General features: G+C 39.8%; 2 pseudogenes; both read left to right on the top strand.

Moving 5' to 3' along the window:
- Positions 1–380: 380 nt before the first annotated feature.
- LOC129243233 (U2 spliceosomal RNA) lies at positions 381–567 on the top strand (annotated as a pseudogene).
- Positions 568–1,149: 582 nt separating this feature from the next.
- On the top strand, positions 1,150–1,336 carry LOC129243251 (U2 spliceosomal RNA; annotated as a pseudogene).
- Positions 1,337–10,001: the final 8,665 nt, after the last annotated feature.

The raw sequence follows: 10,001 nt of genomic DNA, 5'->3' as shown, positions 1-10,001 counted from the left end.
TCATTTCATTTCAATCAAACCCTGTATACTTTCGTTTCGTGTCCCTTTTTGTTCAATAGCGTTTTGAAGTGAAAACTTCTTTAGAATCGTTGGGAGTGATTTGAGGAAAAGTGAAACGAAAAAAGCGACCTACTTGGCTACGAAGCGTTATATTATATGTTGATATAAAAGTAGCGACGAACTAAATAAAAATAACTTTTATTTTTTCTTGTGATTCGAAGCGAGGATTTTGGATCGGAAGCTCACATTGCTAGTCGCTCGGCTACCGCGCCATGCTGTCGTTGTTGGCCTAAAAGTTATTTAGTTACGAAGCGTTATATTATATGTTGATATAAATAATTTTTGTGAGCGTGTAATTCTCAAAAGGGTTTATTAGGTTTATTATTTAAAATGTATTGACTAGGTAGTGTGGTTATCAGCTTAACATCTGATAGATCCTCCATCGGAGGACAACAAATGTTAAACTAATTTTTGGAAATGGGCGGAGTGTTTTAGGGGCGGCTTGCTCCTTCTCTGCCACGGGCTGACCCGGTATTGCATTACCGCCGGGATTTCAGCTTTGAATAAATACAAGAAAAAATATACTAATACATTTAGCTTTGGTGGGAAGAGCCATAAATTTTTATGTGAATACATGTAGACGAAAATGGAATTTTTTTTTTTTGAAATTTACATTGTAGGACATTTCTGATTATTTATTGAAAACAGTTTTTTTCTATTTTTGGTTTAGATACTGAAAGTCAGTTTAAGTGAATCGGTATAAATATTTCGTACATTAATTTTTGAAGTGAAAACTTCTTTAGAATCGTTGGGAGTGATTTGGGAAAAAGTGAAACGCATTACAACATATAAACGTAGCGACGAACTAAATAACTTTTAGGCCAGCACTGACAGTATGGCGCGATAGCCGAGCGGCTAGCAATGTGAGCTTCCGATCCAAAATTCTTAGTTCGAATCACAAGAAATAAAATTTTTTTTTTTTTGAAATTTGCATTGTAGGACATTTCTGATTATTTATTGAAAACAGTTTTTTGGCTTTTCTATTTTTGGTTTAGATACTGAAAGTCAGTTTAAGTGAATCGGTATAAATATTTCGTACATTAATTTTTTTTTTGTGAGCGTGTAATTCTCAAAAGGTTTATTAGGTTTATTATTTAAAATGTATTGACTAGGTAGTGTGGTTATCAGCTTAACATCTGATAGATCCTCCATCGGAGGACAACAAATGTTAAACTAATTTTTGGAAATGGGCGGAGTGTTTTAGGGGCGGCTTGCTCCTTCTCTGCCACGGGTTGACCCGGTATTACATTACCGCCGGAATTTCAGCCTTGAATAAATACAAGAAAAAATATACTAATACATTTAGCTTTGGTGGGAAGAGGCATAAATTTTTATATGAATACAAGTGGACGAAAATGGAAGAAATTTGTAAGTCTGTTTCTTCGGTCCGTTTGGGTATTTTTTTTTGACAACATCGAAACCAAAGCATTTGTATCATATTTTATCTATCATAAGCCACTCGTATCATTTCCCACCCTAAATACAAAAGGGTCACAACTCAAAATTTTCCAAAACTGAGTTTTTTGCATAAATTAATTCAGAGTACACATTTCTAACTGCTGCAAATATTTCGTTCACATAACTATCTTCTTTAACTGGAAAAATACAGTTATGTCTATTTTTATGTCAAGTGTGTTGCTTTTGCACGATCAATTAAAGAGAATTATTTTTAGTTGCGTTAATGGGCTCAAGAACAGCTGATTACTTTTATTACACATAAAGAGTTTTATTTTGAGTTCTGCCTCTATAACTGTAAAAAGTGATAAATTTCGTGGTATATTATTTTGCATTGTGCCTCTTTAGTTGTGAAAAGTGAGTTCAATTAGGTTAGGGAACTTATAAAATTAAAACATTTTATCAGTTAAAAAGGCACAACTTAAGAAAATATCACTACTTAATCGAAAAAATTTCAGTTAAAGAGTCATAAATCAAAATTTTGTTTTATTTTCGCAAACATAAAATAAAATTGAGAAAAATATAGTAGAACCTTCTTCAATGTTGTATATTTTCATGATGGAACAATATTTTCTTTAAATATTACAATAATTTTTACATAAAACGTTTTTCGTCTCTCCTGAAAATCTTGGTATTTTGAGTTGTGACCCTTTTGTATTTAGGGTGCGATTTGTTGAAATTGAAAACATTGAGGATGAATAATGATAAAATGAAGAAAATAAAATATGAACTTTATAGCAATATTATAATGAACCTATAATTATCCCGCTCCTAATGCTGCTTTCGTCTTATTCTCTCTCAGTTTGTTTTACGGAAGGTTTCACTTCTATCAAGTCTAACCGTTAGACTGGTATTTTTTTTTAATCTTCTTCTTCTTAATTTTCGCGATAACCATTTACGCGATTTTGGCCGAGTTTAACAAAGCGCGCCAATCGGTTCTTTCTCGTGTTAACCGCCGCCAATTGCATACACCAAGTCAGCATTTCGATGTTGAACATTCTTTGCGTAGGTAGGTGTACGTTTGTTGCTGCACAGAGGCGTGTGCGCAGTTTGGCTGCTACAAGGAAATGATCCGAGTCGATGTTGGGTCCTCGGATCGTACGTACATCTAATACACTAGAAGCGTGTCTTCCATCTATCACAACATGATCGATCTGGTTTCGCGTTTTTCGATCAGGAGACAGCCAAGTAGCTAGGTGTATCTTTTTATGCTGGAATTTGGTGCTGCAGACTACCATGTCTCGGGCCCCGGCTAAGTCGATTAGCCTCTGTCCGTTGCGACTGTGGGACCAAAAATTCCTTCCTTGCCCACCCTGGCATTGAAGTCGCCAAGCACGATTTTTATGTCGTGGCGGGAGCAGCGCTCATAGGAACGTTCCAAGCGCTCATAGAAGGAATCTTTCGGAATCATCGTCCTCCTCTTTCGTCGAGGCGTGGGCGCATATTAGCGAGATGCTAAAAACCACGCTTTGATGCGGATTATTGCGCGATGTTCGTCCACCGGAGTGAACGACAGTACTTGGCGACGAAGTCTTTCTCACACAACAAAACCGACACCGAATTTGCGCTCCTTTACATGGCAGCTGTAGTAGACGTCGCAAGGTCCTATGGTTTTCTTGCCTTGCCCCGTCCATCGCATCTCTTGGATGGCAGTGATGTCAGCCTTTACTCTCACGAGGACATCAACCAGCCGGGCAGAGGCACCTTCCCCATTAAGGGACCGGACATTCCAGGTGCATGCGCTCAAATCATCTTCCTTATTTCGTTTGCAAAGGTTGTCATCAGTAAAGGCAGTTCTCATCCGAGGCTTTGCAGTTCTTTTCATTGGGGGGGATTTTTAAGTGGCGGGTTCCAAACCCAGCGCACAACCAGCTATCCTGGAATGCTTCGTCTTCTCACGTTAGCTCACTCCCGAACGGAAAAATATAAACAAATAGTGAACTCAATAAAGCCAAGAAATTAAATGCAGTGAGGCGTTAAATGGCAATACACGCGAAACGCGCTGACCCATAAGTGAATTACGACGTCACTGCCACAGCCACACACACTTAGCGGTCACTTCAAATGAGGAATGTGTCCAAACGATAAGATGCCTGCAAATATTTTTTATTGAAATTGAATGCAGTGAGTTGAACTTGAATTTTATAGCTTTAATAATTTGTCTGTTGTGTACTGCCCATAATTGCGAAAATCCTCCATTCAGCTATGGAGACCGTATGAGTGATTCTCATTTGTGTTGGTGAACGCACTGATTGTGTTGAAGGTAGTGTTAAGCTGTTTGTTGTTGTTGCAATTGTGGTCAACATTGGGAATTCTGTTGTTGTAAATCTATGTGGTTAGCTACAGGTTAATAAATAATGTCAACCGCACCACCAAAGCCGCCAATAATAGTCAACAATCACACGGTGCGCAACCAAAATGTGCTGGTCAAATGAATGCGAATACAAAGGGGAAATGGTTCATATGCACCTACATATGATGATAATATGTGAACGGTTAATTAAGCATGCGTACATGTGCACTCCATTGTAAGCGTGTGGGGTAAAGATACAATATAATCGGTTGGTTAATCTATACAAAGGCATGCAATGCCGCTGCTCTGCCAATATGTTTAGTACAAATAATAGCCTATCAGTAGGCTGACTCTACACTGAGCACACCAAAATTGCAGCAACGATGATGGAGGCAGCTAGAACTAGAAACTTTATTATGTAATGCTAACAATATTATATACGTAATAGGGATGTTAGTCCCGAAATTTCGGGATTACGTTCAAGCCATTATTAGGAAATAGAGGCGGCTTAACCGAGAGGGCTGGTCACAAAACGAGTACTGCAGGAGGAAGCGGGGGTTGCGGAAGCTGGGGCAAATCGGTCTTCAATCGGTGGATAGTAGCAGTTACGAGGCCAACTCCGCTTGGGGCGAACAATCCTCATCTCACCTCAACCTCTTATAGGGCGCGGAGTCGTCCTCTGCTTCTAGGTTTAACCGGCAGGATGCCATAGAAGCGCCCAGTACCTCTAGGCGAGTTACAAGAGTAGGACAGGGTGGACCGGCTAAACATGTCCGTCCCTCTAAAAGCAACTACTACGAGAAAAAGGAGCCCAATAGGGTCTTATTTAGACTGGGAGAGGTAGCTGCAGATCAGCTAACCGAAGAAGCTATACGGCCAAATTAGGCAGCCCTACTCTAAGTAGAGAGGTTTGCAGAGGCGCACCGCAAGGTAGAGTTCTCTCCCCTGTTCTTTGTATTTTGACGATAAACTACCTACTACTGACCCTGGAAAGGGATGGTTGTCACGTCACTGCTTATGCAGATGATCTAGAAATTGCTGTTAGAGGCAAATATCCAAATGCCCTTATGGATGTTTTGCACTCTAACATGGCTACACTTAGAAACTGGACTGAGAGTAGGGGACTCGGTATAAGCCCCGCAAAAACTGAAATAATTCTCTTTACAAGGAAAAATAGGCTTCCTATAATTTAGCTGCTGGTTTTTAAGGATGTGAAGATTCTTTTGCGAGAGAATATCAAGTATTTACGGCTCCTATTATGTAGGAAACTCACATGAAAACCTAATATTGAGGAAAGAGTAAAAAATGAAAACGTTGCATTATATACCTACCTGTTAAAAAAGCGGTCGGTATTAAATAGTCCCCACCTCGTCTCACACATTGGCTCCCTCGTACGGAAAAACGTGGCAGTTGCCCCGGCGCTTGGACTCCAAATTGTGGCGACATACTTTAAGTTAGTACAGGGTGCGCCATCTCTTATGTCGATATGTAAACGCTGAATAACTTTGTCATTTACCAACCGATGGACTTCAACAAACATGTTTTTGATACGTCAATTCAGTACAATTTCAATCATGGATTACTTTACACCGGAACGAGGCACTGAAATAGTGACGCCATACATCGAAAATAGTCGTTCTATTGTTCTAACTCAAAGCGCATATCGCAAAAAGTATCGCAGCAAACAGGCCCCGTCTGACAATACTATTCGCCTTTTTATGTCGAATTTTTTTTATCAAAGACCAAGAGGTTCCAATGAACTCGTTGAAGCAGTGAGGGAGAGCATTGCCCAGGGGCCAACAGTGTCGTATCGTCGTCGCGCTCAGCATTTTGGCGTCAGTGAAACCACAAGGCGACGCATTTTAAAGGATGATTTAAATTTGTTTCCGTATAAAGTGCAAGTGACACAAAGAATTTTCCCGACAGACCATTCACGTCGCCTGAAATACGGCCAAATAGTCGCTCGAATGGTTGATACTGAACTAATATAAATTTTTGGAAGCAAATTTGAATGACTGACGAGGCACATTTTAACCTATCTGGTAGCATGAATAAACTAAATTGGCGTATTTGGGGAACTGAAAATCCCCACAAGATCTATGAAACGCGATTGCGTGACCGGAGAGCAACAGTTTGGGCCGGCATTTGTACCAAAACCATCATTGGGCCATATTTTTACCAAGAAAACGAAACGGTCGATGGAAACCGATATCGATGGATGTTAGCTCATTATATCTGCCCACAAATGCGTAAGAAAGGCTTAGGCGGTTAATGGCTCAAACAAAACTGTGCGCTACGCCACACTCTGAATGCAATAATTGAATTTCTGCAACGAAAATTCCTGGGATGTCTAGTGTCAAAAGAGGCAACATCGACTGGCTCCTCAGATCACCTGACTTAGCCCCTCGGACTTCTTTTTGTGGAGTTATCTGAAAAGTAATGTTTACGCCAACAAGCCGCAGACTACTGACCAGCTTAAGTCAAATATTCGTGCCTAGATCGACGCTATAAAACCCGAAATGCTTGACAAGGTGATGACAAACGCAGAAAAAAGATCGCAATTTGTGATTGTGAATAAATGTGGCCGCATGATTGATATTGTATTCAAAAAATAGTTTTAATGAACTGTAAATAACCAGACCAAATAAAAATATCTTACTTTTATAAATCAGTTGTTTTTTTCAAAATTATTCAGTGTTCATACCGACATAAAAGATGGGGCAACCTGTATACTTTATCACATACCCACATGTTAAAGTAGTATTAATTGCATATACATTTAATTACTGTCCTTTGTTTTTTCATTGATTTACCCTAACAAAAAACTAGATTTAAGCCTAGACTAGTCCCGGAATCCCAAGATTGTAATAACAGCAACCCAAAAAATTCAGTATCAAAAAAATTGAAAAAGTTTACTTCACTAAGGTGTAGACTGTGAATAATGTGGGGTTACCTCGTAAATCACAGCCCAAGCAATATTTGTGGCAGCTTAAGGAACGCGCGAATAAGTGGGGATAGAAGTGACTTCTGCGCGGCCGAAAGCCAAATTAACTGCCTACACACATAGACAGGTTGCCACACGCACCACCTCCACGCATTATTGCCTGCATTCAGGCTCTTAGTGCGGCTGTCTGTCTGCCTGCCTGTTATGTGGGCGTGAAACTGTTAGTCCATTTCAACACTTGTATTTCGCACTTTGCTAACATCGCGTAGTAATAGACGGGTGAAAGGGAGAAAGGAGTGCGCTAGAAAAAGTAAAGAATAACACAAAAAACAAAGGCAGCAAAAATTCGATTAACCACTAAAGCCAAGCGGTCAGTTGACTTACTTACTTGCATACAGCTGCGCGAAGAACCAATGGACCCTCAATATTTTTATTACAACACTTTATGTGTTAACTTTTCTCCGTTATGCTTTTCCTTTTGCTATGCGCGTAAAGTTCTTCCCCACGCTGAATTTAGTCTCAGTTGTATCGGATTTTCTAAATGAAAAAGTATGGCTGGTAATATTTGTGCGTTTATTGTTGTCCATAAATTACAATCAGCACATCACAATGTAATTTCTGGTTTTCTTTTTCGTTTTGTTGTGTGCTTGGTGTCTTTATTACTACGCTTCAATGGCTGTAAGTATTGTTGAGTAGCGCTGGGTCAACGGTGCGTATGAGTAACCTGGGAATAAAGTGATATTACCAAGCAAAGGGATGCCAAATACAAAAGGCACAAAAAAAAAAATATAACAAGACTAGCGCGTTCTTTTCCTGCATATAATATTAAGTGAATGAAAAAATATATAAAAAAAGTATTTATTTATGTGCGCTCAGCCAGCTAAGTCTGACTGTCAACGCTTCTGCGAATTGGCATTACTCCAGGGATAAGGGTAAGTTGTGGTATGATTGTTTGAACTGTAAGCTCTCACATATTTTGCACACAGCGATTTTTTTTCTATATTCCATACAGCTGTATGGCCATATAAAGTTATATCGTTCAGAGTTGTTCCACGGTACAATCACGTAAAATCGAGTAATGAGGCTTCTCATGTGAAATTAAATTATTTTCGGTCATGAAGCGGTGTTTCGCTTAACTTTTCACAGAACTGCTGCTATGAGGGTGAGAAATATTAGCTGCGAACTTTAAATTTGAAAAGGTCGAGCCAAGGAGTATCAGGAGATTTGGTGGCTCCTAAAACACTCAGGCTAAAGAGCCCATTGTATTTATAGCTCTGGAAAGGGGGATAGATAGTCAAGGAGGGAAGGAGAAAAGTATCAGAGAAAGAGATGGGGAAAGAATAGAGACAGAGATAGAGATAGTTAGTCCTGTGAGAATTTTCCAGATTCTTTGGCAAATCTGTAAATATCCTCCAGTTTTAGAGAACGAATATTACTCATTCTCATGACATCGGAACCCAATACTCGTAGCCTTGCTCTAGCAAAGGCAGGACACTCACAGAGAAAGTGCTCAGTGCTATCCGCCTCCTCCAAACATGACAGGCATACCGGGTTTTCGATGATTCCAATGGTGGTCATATGCTGACCCTATCGGTTGTGTCCTGTCATGATGCCGACCATCAACCGAATATCTTTCCTTCTAAGTTTTAGTAGAGAGTTTGACAGTTTTCTGTTCGGACTTGTAACAAAACACTTTGCAGTTCTGCAGCGTTCTAGACCGGACCATCGCTCTTTATGTAGATTGCCTACATAATCGTTGATCCAATTCTTGATTCCTGCGGAACTGATTCCGATTATTGGCTCTGGTTCCTGTGGGGGCACCGCTGATCCACGGTTGGCCAATTCGTCGGCAATTTCGTTTCCCTAAATACCGGAGTGCCCCGGAACCCATATAAGTACAAGCCTGTTTTGCCTTGCGACAGAATTAAGCTTCTTCTTACATTCTTGAACAATCTTTGAGGTTTGCTTCGCGTTCTCCAGGGCCTTCAATGCAGCCTGACTATCACTGAAGACTCCAATCTGTTTCCCGCTCCATCTCCTCTCGATTGTCCATTCGGCTACTTTTAGGATGGCAAAAACTTCTGTTTGGAAAACAGTTGCCATTCCCCCCATATCATAGTGATACTTATTACTATCGTTTAAGTACCATCCGGCTCCAGACCCTATTTCATTCTTGGACCCATCGGTAAAGAAAATATCCGTCAAACCTCCCTGCAGGCATTATGGATTGCTCCATTGCTCACGCAATGGAAATCTGACATCAAATTTCCTTCCAAATGAAACTGTGGGTATCAGCTCATCTTTAGGTGCCAAAAACAGTGGATACTGCTCCGACAGCAACTTAAAGATTTCTCTGTGTCCCGTAGTTCCATCTTCGTGCCAGAAACCATATTTGTGGAGTCTACACATTGCTTTTATTGCTTCCTGTTGTATCTTAAGATCCAGGGGGAGCAAATCAAGCATAGCATTTAGGGCATCACCAGAGGTTGTACTCATGGCAGCCGTGATGCAGAAACATACACTTCTTTGCAGCCTGTATAGTTGCCGGATTGTGGACTTAACCATGCTCTGTCGCCACCAGACCACAGAAGCGTAAGTGATGGTTGGTCTGATAAGTGCTGTGTATATCCATAGGACCACAGCAGGTTTCAGATCCCAAGTTTTGCAAAAGGCTCTACGGCATTGCTGAAAAATCTTCAATGCACGATTCACCTTCAGTGAAACGTGTGTCTCCCAAGTCAGCTTCTTATCCAAGATTACTCTTAGATATTTAACTTCGTTGGAAAGACCAAGTGTCACACCTTTCAGTGTTGGAAGACTGAGTCCATCCAATTTCCGTTTTCTCGTAAATAAGACTATGGTTGTTTTATTCGGATTAACGAAAAGACCTTGTCTCATGCACCAGTCATCGATTTTGTCAAGAATCCTCTGCACTTTCGTGCAAAGCCTCCTTGAGGACTTTAAGTTCGATAATTGTTTTTTAAGTACCAGAAAAAAACCCCTAAAATGAATCACCTAATTTAGTTTATGAGTAACTTTTTTACTAAATAAAAAAATAATTTTAAGTGATTTAAATCTTTATTTCAACTTTTACAATTTAGCGATATGGAAAAATCCCCCTAAAATTAATCACCCAATTTAGTTTTTGAGTAACTTTTTTACTAAATAAAAAAAAAAATTGAGTGATGTAAATTTTCCTTTGAATTTCTACAATTTAGCGGAATAGTTGATATCCGTGAAGCGGCGCCA

Source organism: Anastrepha obliqua, chromosome 3 (genome assembly GCF_027943255.1).
Source record: "Anastrepha obliqua isolate idAnaObli1 chromosome 3, idAnaObli1_1.0, whole genome shotgun sequence".
NCBI classification, from domain to species: domain Eukaryota; kingdom Metazoa; phylum Arthropoda; class Insecta; order Diptera; family Tephritidae; genus Anastrepha; species Anastrepha obliqua.
The sequence above is the reverse complement of the archived record's forward strand: the minus strand, read 5'-3'. Positions and strand labels throughout refer to the sequence as shown.